The sequence below is a fragment of the Bison bison genome, unplaced genomic scaffold, assembly GCF_000754665.1.
Source record: "Bison bison bison isolate TAMUID 2011002044 unplaced genomic scaffold, Bison_UMD1.0 scf7180017864123, whole genome shotgun sequence".
Taxonomy (NCBI): Eukaryota; Metazoa; Chordata; class Mammalia; order Artiodactyla; family Bovidae; genus Bison; species Bison bison.
Genome location: NW_011494695.1, coordinates 1,794,801 through 1,807,854, shown reverse-complemented (window position 1 = coordinate 1,807,854; position 13,054 = coordinate 1,794,801). Strand labels below are relative to the sequence as shown.

General features: G+C 35.5%; 1 pseudogene; it reads right to left on the bottom strand.

Moving 5' to 3' along the window:
• Positions 1–13,054, bottom strand: part of LOC104988325 — a 174,925-nt pseudogene that overhangs the window by 81,069 nt on the left and 80,802 nt on the right.

The window sequence follows — 13,054 nt, the reverse complement described above, 5'->3', positions numbered from 1 at the left end:
CAACATAATAAACGCTATATATGACAAACCCACAGCAAACATTATCCTCAATGGTGAAAAATTGAAAACATTTCCCCTAAAGTCAGGAACAAGACAAGGGTGCCCACTCTCACCACTACTATTCAACATAGTTTTGGAAGTTTCAGCCACAGCAATCAGAGCAGAAAAAGAAATAAAAGGAATCCAAATTGGACAAGAAGAAGTAAAACTCTCACTGTTTGCAGATGACATGATCCTCTACATAGAAAACCCTAAAGACTCCACCAGAAAATTACTAGAATTAATCAATGAATATAGTAAAGTTGCAGGATATAAAATCAACACACAGAAATCCCTTGCATTCCTCTACATTAATAATGAGAAAATAGAAAGAGAAATTAAGGAAACAATTCCATTCACCATTGCAACAAAAAGAATAAAATACTTAGGAATATATCTACCTAAAGAAACTAAAGACCTATATATAGAAAATTATAAGACACTGGTGAAAGAAATCAAAGAGGACACTAATAGATGGAGAAATATACCATGTTCATGGATTGGAAGATTCAATATAGTGAAAATGAGTATACTACCCAAAGCAATTTATAGATTCAATGTAATCCCTATCAAGCTACCAACAGTATTCTTCACAGAGCTAGAACAAATAATTTCACAATTTGTATGGAAATACAAAAAAAACTCGAATAGCCAAAGCAGTATTGAGAAAGAAGAATGGAACTAGAGGAATCAACCTGCCTGACTTCAGGCTGTACTACAAAGCCACAGTCATCAAGACAGTATCGTACTGGCACAAAGACAGAAATATAGATCAATGGAACAAAATAGAAAGCTCAAAGATAAGTCCATGCACATATGGACACCTTATCTTTGACAAAGGAGGCAAGAATATACAATGGATTAAAGACAATTTTAACAAGTGGTGCTTTAACAAGTGGTGCTGGGAAAACTGGTCAACTGCTTGTAAAAGAATGAAACTAGAACACTTTCTAACACCATACACAAAAATAAACTCAAGCCAGAAGGAAAAACACCAATACAGTATAATAACGCATATATACGGAATTTAGAAAGATGGTAACAATAACCCTGTGTACGAGACAGCAAAAGAGACACTGATGTATAGAACAGTCTTTTGGACTCTGTGGGAGAGGGAGAGGGTGGGATGATTTGGGATAATGGCACTGAAACATGTATAAATCATATATGAAACGAGTCAGCAGTCCAGGTTCGATGCAGGATACTGGATGCTTGGGGCTGGTGCACTGGGACCACCCAGAGGGATGGTATGGGGAGGGAGGAGGGAGGAGGGTTCAGGATGGGGAACACGTGTATACCTGTGGTGGATTCATTTTGATATATGGCAAAACCTATTATAAAGTTAAAAAATAAAATTAAAAAATAAATAAATAAAACATATAAACTTTAATAAAGTTGAAAATTTCAAAATCTAAATTATTGACCTTCCTATAAAGCTACTATTCTCAGTCATCTCCTATCTTTGTTAAAATCTTCCACTTGTTCAAATCAAAAATTTAGAGTTAGTTTTAACTTTTCTTGTGCACTTCACTTAAAATCCCCAAGTTACCTTCAAAATATTTCCAGAGTCTGACCACATGCTACCACCTTCACTGTTATTCCTCTGACCTAACTTGAAATCATTCTCACCTGAATTATAGATTTTGGATCATCTTGCTTCCTTCCATTTTCCTCTACATTTTACTTAACATAAAATCTATAGTGGCTTTATGAAATCTAGAATTGTGTAACTAGACTGCTCAAAATTTCTGTAGCCCACCAATTTTATTAGGGTAAAAATGAAATTTCCAGATATGCCAACAAGCTCATTCCATTGTCTCACCACCACACCCCACTCTCGCTCAGACACGACTTGTGTCCTCAGATTATTTTACTTCAGTCACAACTGTTGTTTCTCAAACACCCAGAATGCTTCTGCCTCTGAGTGCTGGTGTATGCTGTTTCCTTTACCAGGAATACTTTCTTCCAGATACCCACATACCTTATTTTCTCTTTTCCTTTGCTTATATTTTACTGTCTCAGAAGATGCATTTATTATATTTCCAACCATTAGAGATGCAATTTCCATAAGAACATGAATTTTATCAATTTCCCCACTGTTCTATTTCTAGTGCCCAGTGGGTTCTCAATAAATATTCATTGAATAAATGATGAATTCAACATTTCCCTGCCTTTTAGTAGAGTCTGAGCTGCATGATTTTATAATATATTATAAATAGCAGCTGACCTTGGTAATAGTTGATGGCATATTTGCAACTTAACCCCAGTGACTGGGAGCAAACATCTGGTTCACGGTAGTGGATTTTTTTTTTTTTTTTTCTAGAGAATGAGTATTCTAGAGGAATTGAAACACCAGGGTCTTTACTGCAGTTCAGGCTCTTCATGTGGCTCTCTCTGGGTCTTTCCTACCTTCAGACAGATATGCAATCAAGAGTCAAATTCCAAACATAAAGCCTAGACTCAAAGCAAATGGGATCTTGGAAGCTATTTATCCTATTTTAAGAGCTGAACCAAAGTTTAATGAACAAGATATTTCCTTGTATTTCATAAATGCCTGAGTAGGAAAATACAGCAATAGTTGTTCTTACTGTTAATGTGCACAAGAATTCCTTTGTTGCTTATTTAAAATGCAGATTCTCTGACCCCATTCCTAGAAATTTTACTTCATCAGTTGTGGGTGGAGGACCGGGAATCTGCATTTCTAACAAGCAATCAACCCTTGCCTCTGATGTCAGCCAAACAACACAACACATTGAGAAAGACTGAGATAAGGCTTTGAAACAAAATCTCTGACTAATAAACAATGAGCTTTTTAGAGAGTATGCCTTTTGTCTTCCTGAAGAACCTGTAGTGAAAGCAGCCCCCAGTTAAAGATGCAGAAATTCATATCTCGGCAAATATTTTCCATTTGAGACATGTATAACAAAAACACAATGCCTGCCTACTATGCAAAATGTTATCTTCATGATCATCCACTTTTTAAGAATTGGACATAAATTTGAAATTAAAAGTAATCCACCCTCTCAAAATTGGTAATTCTAAATACCAACTCCACTCTAAAAGAAATGACTAACTTAGTTAAAGTACAGCAAATCTTATTATACCAATTCATCCCTGGAGATTACACTGACCTCGAACAGAAAGTAGAATATTATTGATAGTCAAAGAAATTGTTCTGGGTTAAGTATAGGTTAAACTACTGGGAATCAACATGAAATATCAAAAAAAAAAAAACAAGGAATATCATTAAGGTGTTCATTCCACCACTGACAGGCTTTATTTCCTTTAACTGTAAAATCAATGAGCTTGAACAAATATTTGCTGAAGTTTCTGACATGCTAAAGTTTTATCTTTAATATAATATGCTTGCAAAACAAGAAATTAAATTCATGATTATTTTAATCAAAATTATAAAATAAATACTGGTACTTAGATGAAATAGTGATCAAGAATTAATTCCTTACTTAATTTTTTATGATGAGTACAGGGCATTTGACTGTAAGTTTATGCAAACTAACTGAACGTAACAGTTTATGTTCAGGATCTTCATAATTATGAACATTTATCAGAGGAATACAATACATTAGAGAATACATCAATGATCTCTTTTATACTGTCAGCAACCTAACATTGATTCTCAGAGACCACAAATCCTTTGAACTAAGACATGTGAACCTTTTTATTTCAAAACCAAACCAACCTCAGTTTATTTTAAAGGCCTAAATTTGCATAATGACCTAAAGAAGTTCTAAAAATTTGTTCAGTTGGTTACATTAAAATAGCAAAACAAAAACATTATAAAAACTCTTAGAGAGAAATCACTAAGTCTTACTGTATCAAACCCAAAGTGGTGGTAGTTTATGCTAACATGAGTTCTATGTGTATAGTGAAAATTTCATTTAAGAAAAAAGAAATGTATACAAACATCCTTGAAATCACACATCTTTACTATTCATTGATAAATTTTAGTGACCATATTAGATCATTATTAATGACGATTATCAATATACCTAATAACTAGGTAGGATCATTATTTTACCTTTTATGAGACATAAGATTCTGTGTGAAATTATCAGAATTTGTACAAGTATTTGATTTTTTCCTTCTCTCAGAAAGTGCTGGCATACCAGTTGGCAGGGTAATTTGGAAAGATTTATAATTTGGAATCCAAGAGAATTTTAAAGCACCACATACAGTCTCCAATTGCCTCCCAAGTATGCAATTTGTAGCAATCTGTAAGAGAGTACTGAGTCAACCCAGGTGGCCCCTATTGTTTCATAATTTCCTCTAGGATCCCCTGAGTCAAGTTGAAAACTAGGTTGAATTTATACAACCTACCTTCCCTGAGTTTTTTGGACCTTTGTTACCAGTCTAAATGCCAGGAGTGACTCCTGGAGTCATTAAAACAATGTACTTCATTGCTCATGAGTACTCATAATTTTTGTTGCAAAGAGATACACAATAAATAAGTGGATATTGATATTATTGCAATTGACATGCTCAGTGTAAGGTATATAAGGATTAATTTGCCCTGATACTTACAATCAAGGAGGAAGTGAATAAATTTTGTCACAAATCATGTAATATAGTATTAAGGGCCAAACAGTTACTTCAGATAAATTTATTGTTAGCTCAGAGACAATAATCACGTATTTCTCTAGAGATATCTGCCGAAGGGGTAAAAAATAAACCTTGACTTAGACCTCAAAGAAGGTGTAGATTTTAGACATAGCAGAACTGAGCAGAAAGAGACATCAAAGAGACAAAGGAGAACAGTGTGAAATAATGTAAGTCATTTATGTGTAGGAGAATAACAAATTGATTTTAAAAAAAAGAAAATTAGTGGAAATGTATTTTATTTTATTTTTTTTTTTTTACTCTTCTCTAATTTTATTTTATTTTTAAACTTTACATAATTGTATTAGTTTTGCCAAATATCAAAATGAATCCGCCACAGGTATACATGTGTTCCCCATCCCGAACCCTCCTCCTTCCTCCCTCCCCACACCATCCCTCTGGGCCGTCCCAGTGCACCAGCCCCAAGCATCCAGCATCATGCATCGAACCTGGACTGGCAACTCGTTTCCTACATGATATTTTACATGTTTCATTGCCATTCTCCCAAATCTTCCCACCCTCTCCCTCTCCCACAGAGTCCATAAGACTGTTCTATACATCAGTGTCTCTTTTGCTGTCTCATACACCGGGTTATTGTTACCATCTTTCTAAATTCCATATATATGCGTTAGTATACTGTATTTATGTTTTTTAAATTGAATAATTTGAAAGTGATGAAAAGTCATATCAGGGCTATATCACAGATCCTCTTCGAAGGACAGAGTAAGAAGAAGCTTAAGAGTTGTACAATTTCAGACCTGACAGTTAACAACTTGTAGTTAACTTCCAGCAGCCTGTTTATCTTGTATATTCCTGATTTTTGTTTCTTGTCAATATGAAGAATCAAACTAAGATATGTCAGCTTGGTGTGATTATAACCACCTGTTTTCTTTGACGGAAAACATGGACTTGTTTTATAAATGGATGCTGAAAAATGGAAGAAGTGAAAAAGATGAAACCTATAGTTTTCACTTTGTCATACATCTTGTGCTCAACAGCAGTTTGTTTTTTCAAACACTTGTGTCATGCTGTGAACTGACAGCCAGGCTTCAAAGTGAAATTCTTCTGAAATAAGGTCAGTTCAACATCTTTCTCCTGCTGGCAAGGAATCAGTAGTGCATTAAAATCAGTGTATTAATTTGTTTTTAAGGTAACGCCTGATGAGGAGATGACTTGTCTTGAATTAGGCAAAGCTAAGAGATCTGATCCGGCTTTTTTTTTTTTTTTTTTTTTTTTTTTTAATTTAAATTTATTTAATTGGAGGCTAATACAATGTTGTATTTTCCATACATCAACATGAATCCACCACGGGTGTACACATGTTCCCCATCCTGAACCCCCCTCACCTCTCCCTCCCTATACCATCCCTCTGGGTCATCCCAGTGCACCAGCACCAAGCATCCTGTATCCTGCATCGAACCTGGACTGGCGATTTGTTTCTTATATGATATTATACATGTTTGAATGCCATTCTCCCAAATCATCCCACCCTCTCCCTCTCCCACAGAGTTCCAAAGACTGTTCTATACATCTGTGTCTCTTTTGCTGTCTCGCATACAGGGTTATCAGTACCATCTTTCTAAATTCCATATATATGCGTTAGTATACTGTATTGGTGTTTTTCTTTCTGGCTTACTTCACTCTGTATAATAGGCTCCAGTTTCATCCACCTCATTAGAACTGATTCAAATGTATTCTTTTTAATGGCTGAGTAATACTCCATTGTGTATATGTACCACAGCTTTCTTATCCATTCATCTGCTGATGGACATCTAGGTTTCTTCCATGTCCTGGCTATTATAAACAGTGCTGTGATGAACATTGGGGTACATGTGTTTCTTTCAATTCTTGTTTCCTCAGTGTGTATGCCCAGCAGTGGGATTGCTGGATCATAAAGCAGTTCTATTTCCAGTTTTTTAAGGAATCTCCACACTGTTCTCCATAGTGGCTGTACTAGTTTGCATTCCCACCAACAGTGTAAAAGGGTAAACCATAAGACCAGAAACTATAAAACTCCTAGAGGAGAACATAGGCAAAACACTCTCTGACATACATCACAGCAGGATCCTCTATGACCCACCTCCCAGAATACTGGAAATAAAAGCAAAAATAAACAAATGGGACATAATTAAAATTAAAAGCTTCTGAACAACAAAGGAAGCTATAAGCAAGGTGAAAAGACAGCCCTCAGAATGGGAGAAAATAATAGCAAATGAAGCAACTGACAAACAACTAATCTCAAAAATATACAAGCAACTCCTACAGCTCAATTCCAGAAAAATAAACGACCCAATCAAAAAATGGGCCAAAGAACTAAATAGACATTTCTCCAAAGAAGACATACAGATGGCTAACAAACACATGAAAACATGCTCAACATCACTCATTATCAGAGAAATGCAAATCAAAACCACAATGAGGCACCATTTCACACCAGTCAGAATGGCTGCTATCCAAAAGTCTATAAGCAATAAGTGCTGGAGAGGGTGTGGAGAAAAGGGAACCCTTTTACACTGATCCGGCTTTATAAATGAGCAATTCTGTTCCCAGTTTTCCCTATTCTTGAAACGCCTAGAAAACCCAGAGATAGTGAAGATGCCATATCCTTTCTCGTTCATCTAGGAAGACAAAGTTGACATACAATAAACAAGACAGCAAAAAATGAGATATTGATTTGTGTTCTGTTTTTGCTGAATTTAGTAGTTAGGGGAAAATGGCAGAGGACAGTCAGATCTTTGTTATCCAGTTTCTTGTTATTGGTAACAAAGGCTGGGGAGGAGGTCAACAAACTGTTTTAGGAGTTGTCTCCAAAAAAAACCCATTCAGATCACTATTGGTTAAGAGAAATCATTGACAGAAGAAGAACCTAGAGCATGACTCTTCAAGGTCACACCTAACATGGACCAAAACTGGGTAAAAACAACAACATACCAGGATATGGTATGGACCATTACAGAATTTGGAAAATGAGGGGAAAAAAAAAAAAAAAGGACAATAATTACATGTTTAGTTTACTACAGAAGAGGAAAAAGTATGAAGTGCTACTGCTGTATCCATCTTAGATACCCTGCCCGTGAGACAGTGTGGACCAGGAATTATAGAGGGATTGTGAGGTTGGATTGATGAGGTTATTAAACAATCAGGAATGTTACACTTGCCACAGTACATACATTCTCCTACCTGTAAGAATGATGAGGAGAAGATGGTATGATCTGTATATGAAACAATATGGTGCAATATTATAGATAGAAGAAATTAGAGTACTTTGAAATGAAAAAGCTTTACTAAAACTCTATATGGACTACCATGTCCATATATAAGACACTCATTTTTATTTTTACTCCTTTTCAATTTTCATATTAGTTAAGAAACTTCCCTCTACAGTTTATTTTATTGGTTATAATTCTTTTGCTTTCTCCTATGAAAATGTGAATACTTGGGTCAATAATTTGTTAGTTTCTGGGTAATACATGGATTCTTCTCCTTGATTTTTCTGTTGCCTTTGTTTCTCTTACAATATATTCTCATCTCCTTGAATAATATTTTCCCAAAGTAAACTAATATGCTTTAATAAGGATTTTAATTATATCTGAACTGGATAATACTTTAGACAGTTTATGTGCTTGAATTCAAAATGAACCTGAAACTTTAAAGCTGTTGTTGATACCAAAATACTGATGGAAAAAAAACATTGCATCTCTGGGTGCTCAACACAAGCAAGAGCAAATATGTTTTAAAGCATAACTGAAATTTCATAATCATAAAGCTCCTGAAAACTCCTATGTATATACAGTGAACATAACTATTAATGGTATATTTGCTTAAAATTCTAGTTTCAGTTCAGTTGCTCAGTCGTGTCTGACTCTTTGCGACCCCATGAATCGCAGCACACCAGGCCTCCTTGTCCATCACCAACTCCCAGAGTTCACTCAAACTCACGTCCATCAAGTCAGTGATGCCATCCAGCCATCTCATCCTCTATCGTCCCCTTCTCCTCCTGCCCCCAATCCCTCCCAGCATCAGAGTCTTTTCCAATGAGTCAATCCTTCACATGAGGTGGCCAAAGTACTGGAGTTTCAGCTTTAGCATCGTTCCTTCCAAAGAACACCCAGGACTGATCTCCTTTAGAATGGACTGGTTGGATCTCCTTGCAGTCCAAGGGACTCTCAAGAGTCTTCTCCAACACCACAGTTCAAAAGCATCAATTCTTCGGTGCTCAGCTTTCTTCACAGTCCAACTCTCACATCCATACATGACCACTGGAAAAATCATAGCCTTGACTAAATGGACCTTTGTTGGCAAAGTAATGTCTCTGCTTTTCAATATGCTATCTAGGTTGGTCACAACTTTTCTTCCAAGGAGTGTCTTTTAATTTCATGGCTGCAATCACCATCTGCAGTGATTTTGGAGCCCCCAAAAATAAAGTCTGACACTGTTTCCATTGTTTCTCCATCTATTTGCCATGAAGTGATGGCACCAGATGCCATGCTCCTAATTTTCTGAATGTTGAGATTTAAGTCAACTTTTTCACTCTCCTCTTTCACTTTCATCAAGAGGCTTTTGAGTTCCTCTTCACTTTCTGCCATAAGGGTGGTGTCATCTGCATATCTGTGGTTATTGATATTTTTCCCGGCCATCTTGATTCCAGCTTGTGCTTCTTCCAGCCCAGCGTTTCTCATGATGTACTCTGCATGTAAGTTAAATAAGCAGGGTGACAGTATATAGCCTTGACGTACTCCTTCTCCTATTTGGAACCAGTCTGTTGTTTCAGTTCTAACTGTTGCTTCTTGACCTGCATACAGGTTTCTCAAGAGGCAGGTCAGGTGGTCTGGTATTCCCATGTCTTTCAGAATTTCCCACAGTTTATTGTGATCCACACAGTCAAAGGCTTTGGCATAGTCAATAAAGCAGAAATAGATGTTTTTCTGGAACTCTCTTGCTTTTTTGATGATCCAGCAGATGTTGGCAATTTGATCTCTGGTTCCTCTGCCTTTTCTAAAACCAGCTTGAACATCTGGAATTTCATGGTTCACGTATTGCTGAAGCCTGGTTAATTTAACACTATTCAATGGGCCAGAGTGCTTCACAGATTGAGTAATTTTTTCTTAAATCCTACAGTGGAAATTAATTAATTGCCAAACCTTTTTACAAGTACATAATTTCTGAAATTGAATCCCATGTTTCCAAGTTTTCTAACAAAATCAATTTATATACAAAGAGAAAAAAAAAATTAAATTTTAGTTCTGATAGTGATGGTAAGGGACCACAACAGTACTAGACAAATTTATACAGATTCTCTACTGAGGGAACCATAGTGTCTGCAAAGTGCTCTACCTTAGGGTTCAAGTCAAGAATTGCAGCCTGATTGGCCTCTGAAGTCAGGGGAGACTGGGACTGCCTAAGTGTTTGGAAATTGGGGATGTCTCCGGAAAAGGTCAAAGCCATAGTGATGGCTGGGGAGGAAGGGGCATAAACTCCTAATCTGTGTAAAAAAAAAACAAAAACCACTAAACACTTCAATAAACTCTGAACTGTTCGCACACAAGTAAGATTCGAAGCAGTTCAGGAAAAAACAATATATAGTAAAGTGAAAGAACTGAACAAAGGTTTAAATTGCTGCCCAGTTTATAGGTAAGGCAAAACTGTGTGGTTGATTCTGTTCAAGTAGACACAGTTTAGAAAAAGAACTCTTGGTTTCACTTGAAACCTCAAAGAACACTGCATTAGGAACAAAAAAGAAAAAAGAAAAAAATCTATGCCTGGACTATGGATTCCCCATAGGATTGTGGGCAAACTGAAATAGAACTAGCTTTTAACAAAAGAAAATAAAAACAAGCCTACAGGAGTCCAAGGTAACCCCCTATAAGGTTACTGCCAGAAGAATAAAATGGAAGCAGAGTTTCAAGACTATAACAAAACATCCAGTATATGACACAGTGTTAATATCCATTAAAAGAAACAGGGACATATAAAACAGGGTGAGAGAAATAACATTTAGTAAGAAAAAAATACACAACTCAAAAGTTACAATTAGCACCAGAAGGGCATGAAAGTTATTATGCTAAACATAATTTTGTAAAAGAACATGGATAAAATAGGCAAGTAGAGAGAATATTTAAGGAGAGAATTGGAATCTGTAAAAAGGAACAAAATGGAAAACCTAGCACTGAATATTAAAATAACAGATTTTTTAAAGTCACTGTATGATATTAACATCAAAAGGGACACAATAGAAGAAAGAAAATCAATAGAGGATACACTACAGAAAACTAATAAATATGTAGTTGTAAGAAGAACAGTAAAAAAGGTAGAAAAAGTATACCATGCAAAAGTAATGGTAAGAAAAATAGTGATCATATGCAATAAAAAAATTGAATTGAGTATTACAACTAAATAAAATGATTTCAAAAAGTTAAATAGTCACTTAATTAGTTAAGAAGACATAAACTAAAAGTGTATTATTAGGTTAAATACAAATCTAAATAAATAAAAACAAATTTTCTCTGGTGAAAGAAGACAAGTGAAAGTCTGTTCTCCCCATTACATTCTTAGAGCATTTAATTAGAAAGTTCATAATTGAGAATTTTTTTTTCTTTGCCCCTTCAAGATATATTTAAAATTTTTTAGAAGATAAAGAAACCCCTTGCCAGTTTTACAATCCAGAAATCTTTTCCTCAAAGATCTGGAAGCCATCTAGAAATATAATCATCAAGGGAGATAATACCTCTCCCTCCCATTCTCCTTGGGAGGACAGGAACCTTACTGCAACTGACTCCAGGTTAGAAACTTTTTTGCCCATTATAAAGGTGGGAGCAATTCATTTTCCTTTAGATAAAGGCAATTAGCAAGCAAAAAGGCTGTCCTATTACCAGATATATAGGATGAACCATATGTGACAAAAACTATATGTGACAATCTATATATGACAAAGGCTTCCATGAGTTATCACTTTTCTCAAATACATGTTTGAAACATGTATTGAGCAGGTTACATCTGCTCAACTATATAAAAGAATGAGATCACTTTATGTTTGCAGTTTCTTTTGTGAAGTGCCTATGATGCCCATCACAAGTCGGGTTAAAGTTTATTCACTAACCTTACTTTTGTTTTTCCTCTACTTTTATGGAGAGGTTTGATGGATTGTCAAGAGATTTTGTTTTAAATTATGTTTCCTGAACTGTATGCACCTAACAACCGAATTTCAAAATACATTAAGCAAAACAGGTAGGAGTAAATGGCGTAATAGAGAAAACCATCCTCCTATTTGGATGTGTTTAACCTCCCTCTGTCCTTGATATACACGACTTCACAAGCATGAGGAAACCAAGCAATAAAATATAAGATGCAAGATGTCCCTCAACAGATGAATGGATAAAGAAGTTGTGGCACATATGCACAATGGAATACTACTCAGCCATAAAAAGGAACACATTTGAGTCAGTTCTGATGAGGTGGATGAACCTAGAACCTACTATACAGAGTGAAGTGAGTCAGAAAGAGAAAGATAAATGTCATATTCTAATGCACATACAGAGAATCTAGAAAAATGGTACTGAAGAATTTATTTACAGGGCAGCAATGGAGAAACAGACAGAGAACAGACTCATGGACATGGGAGAGGGGAGTAGAGGGTGAGATGTATGGAAAGAGTAACATGGAAACTTACATTATCATATGGAAAACAGATAGCCAATGGGAATTTGCTGTATGGCTCAGAAAATTCAAACGGGCTCTGTATCAATCTAGAGGGGTAGAATGGGGCGGGAGATGGGAGGGAGGTTCACAAGGAAGAGAATATATGTGTACCTATGGCCGATTCATGTTGAGGTTTGACAGAAAACAGCAAAATTCTGTAAAGCAATTATCCTTCAATAAAAAAATAAATTTAAAAAATTAATATTTATTTTCACTAATTTCTAATAAAAATTCATTATTTCCTTTCAAAAATACATAAAATATGTATACTATAAATAATAAAATTGATATCTATAAAACATTATATCAAGTATTTGCAAAGTACAATTCTTTTCAAGAACAACTAAGATACACGATGATCCATAAAATACAGTCAGTAAATTACTTCAATGTTGAAATATAAAGTTTGTTCTCTGATAAAAAATGCAATGAAATTTAAAATAATGAGATTTCCAAGAAACCTCAACATTTGGAAATTAAGCAACAAACATCTAAATAAGTGAATGGTCAAAAGGGAAATCATATTCTGGAGAGGGTAGCCATTCCCTTTTTCAGTGAATCTTCCCAACCCAGGGATTGAACTCCGGTTTCCTGCATTGCAGGTGGATTCTTTACCACCTGAGCCACCACAGAAGCCCCGTGGTTCTAAGAGGGAAATGTACAGTTTCATGCACTCCCATTAGGAAAAAAAAAAAGTATTAAA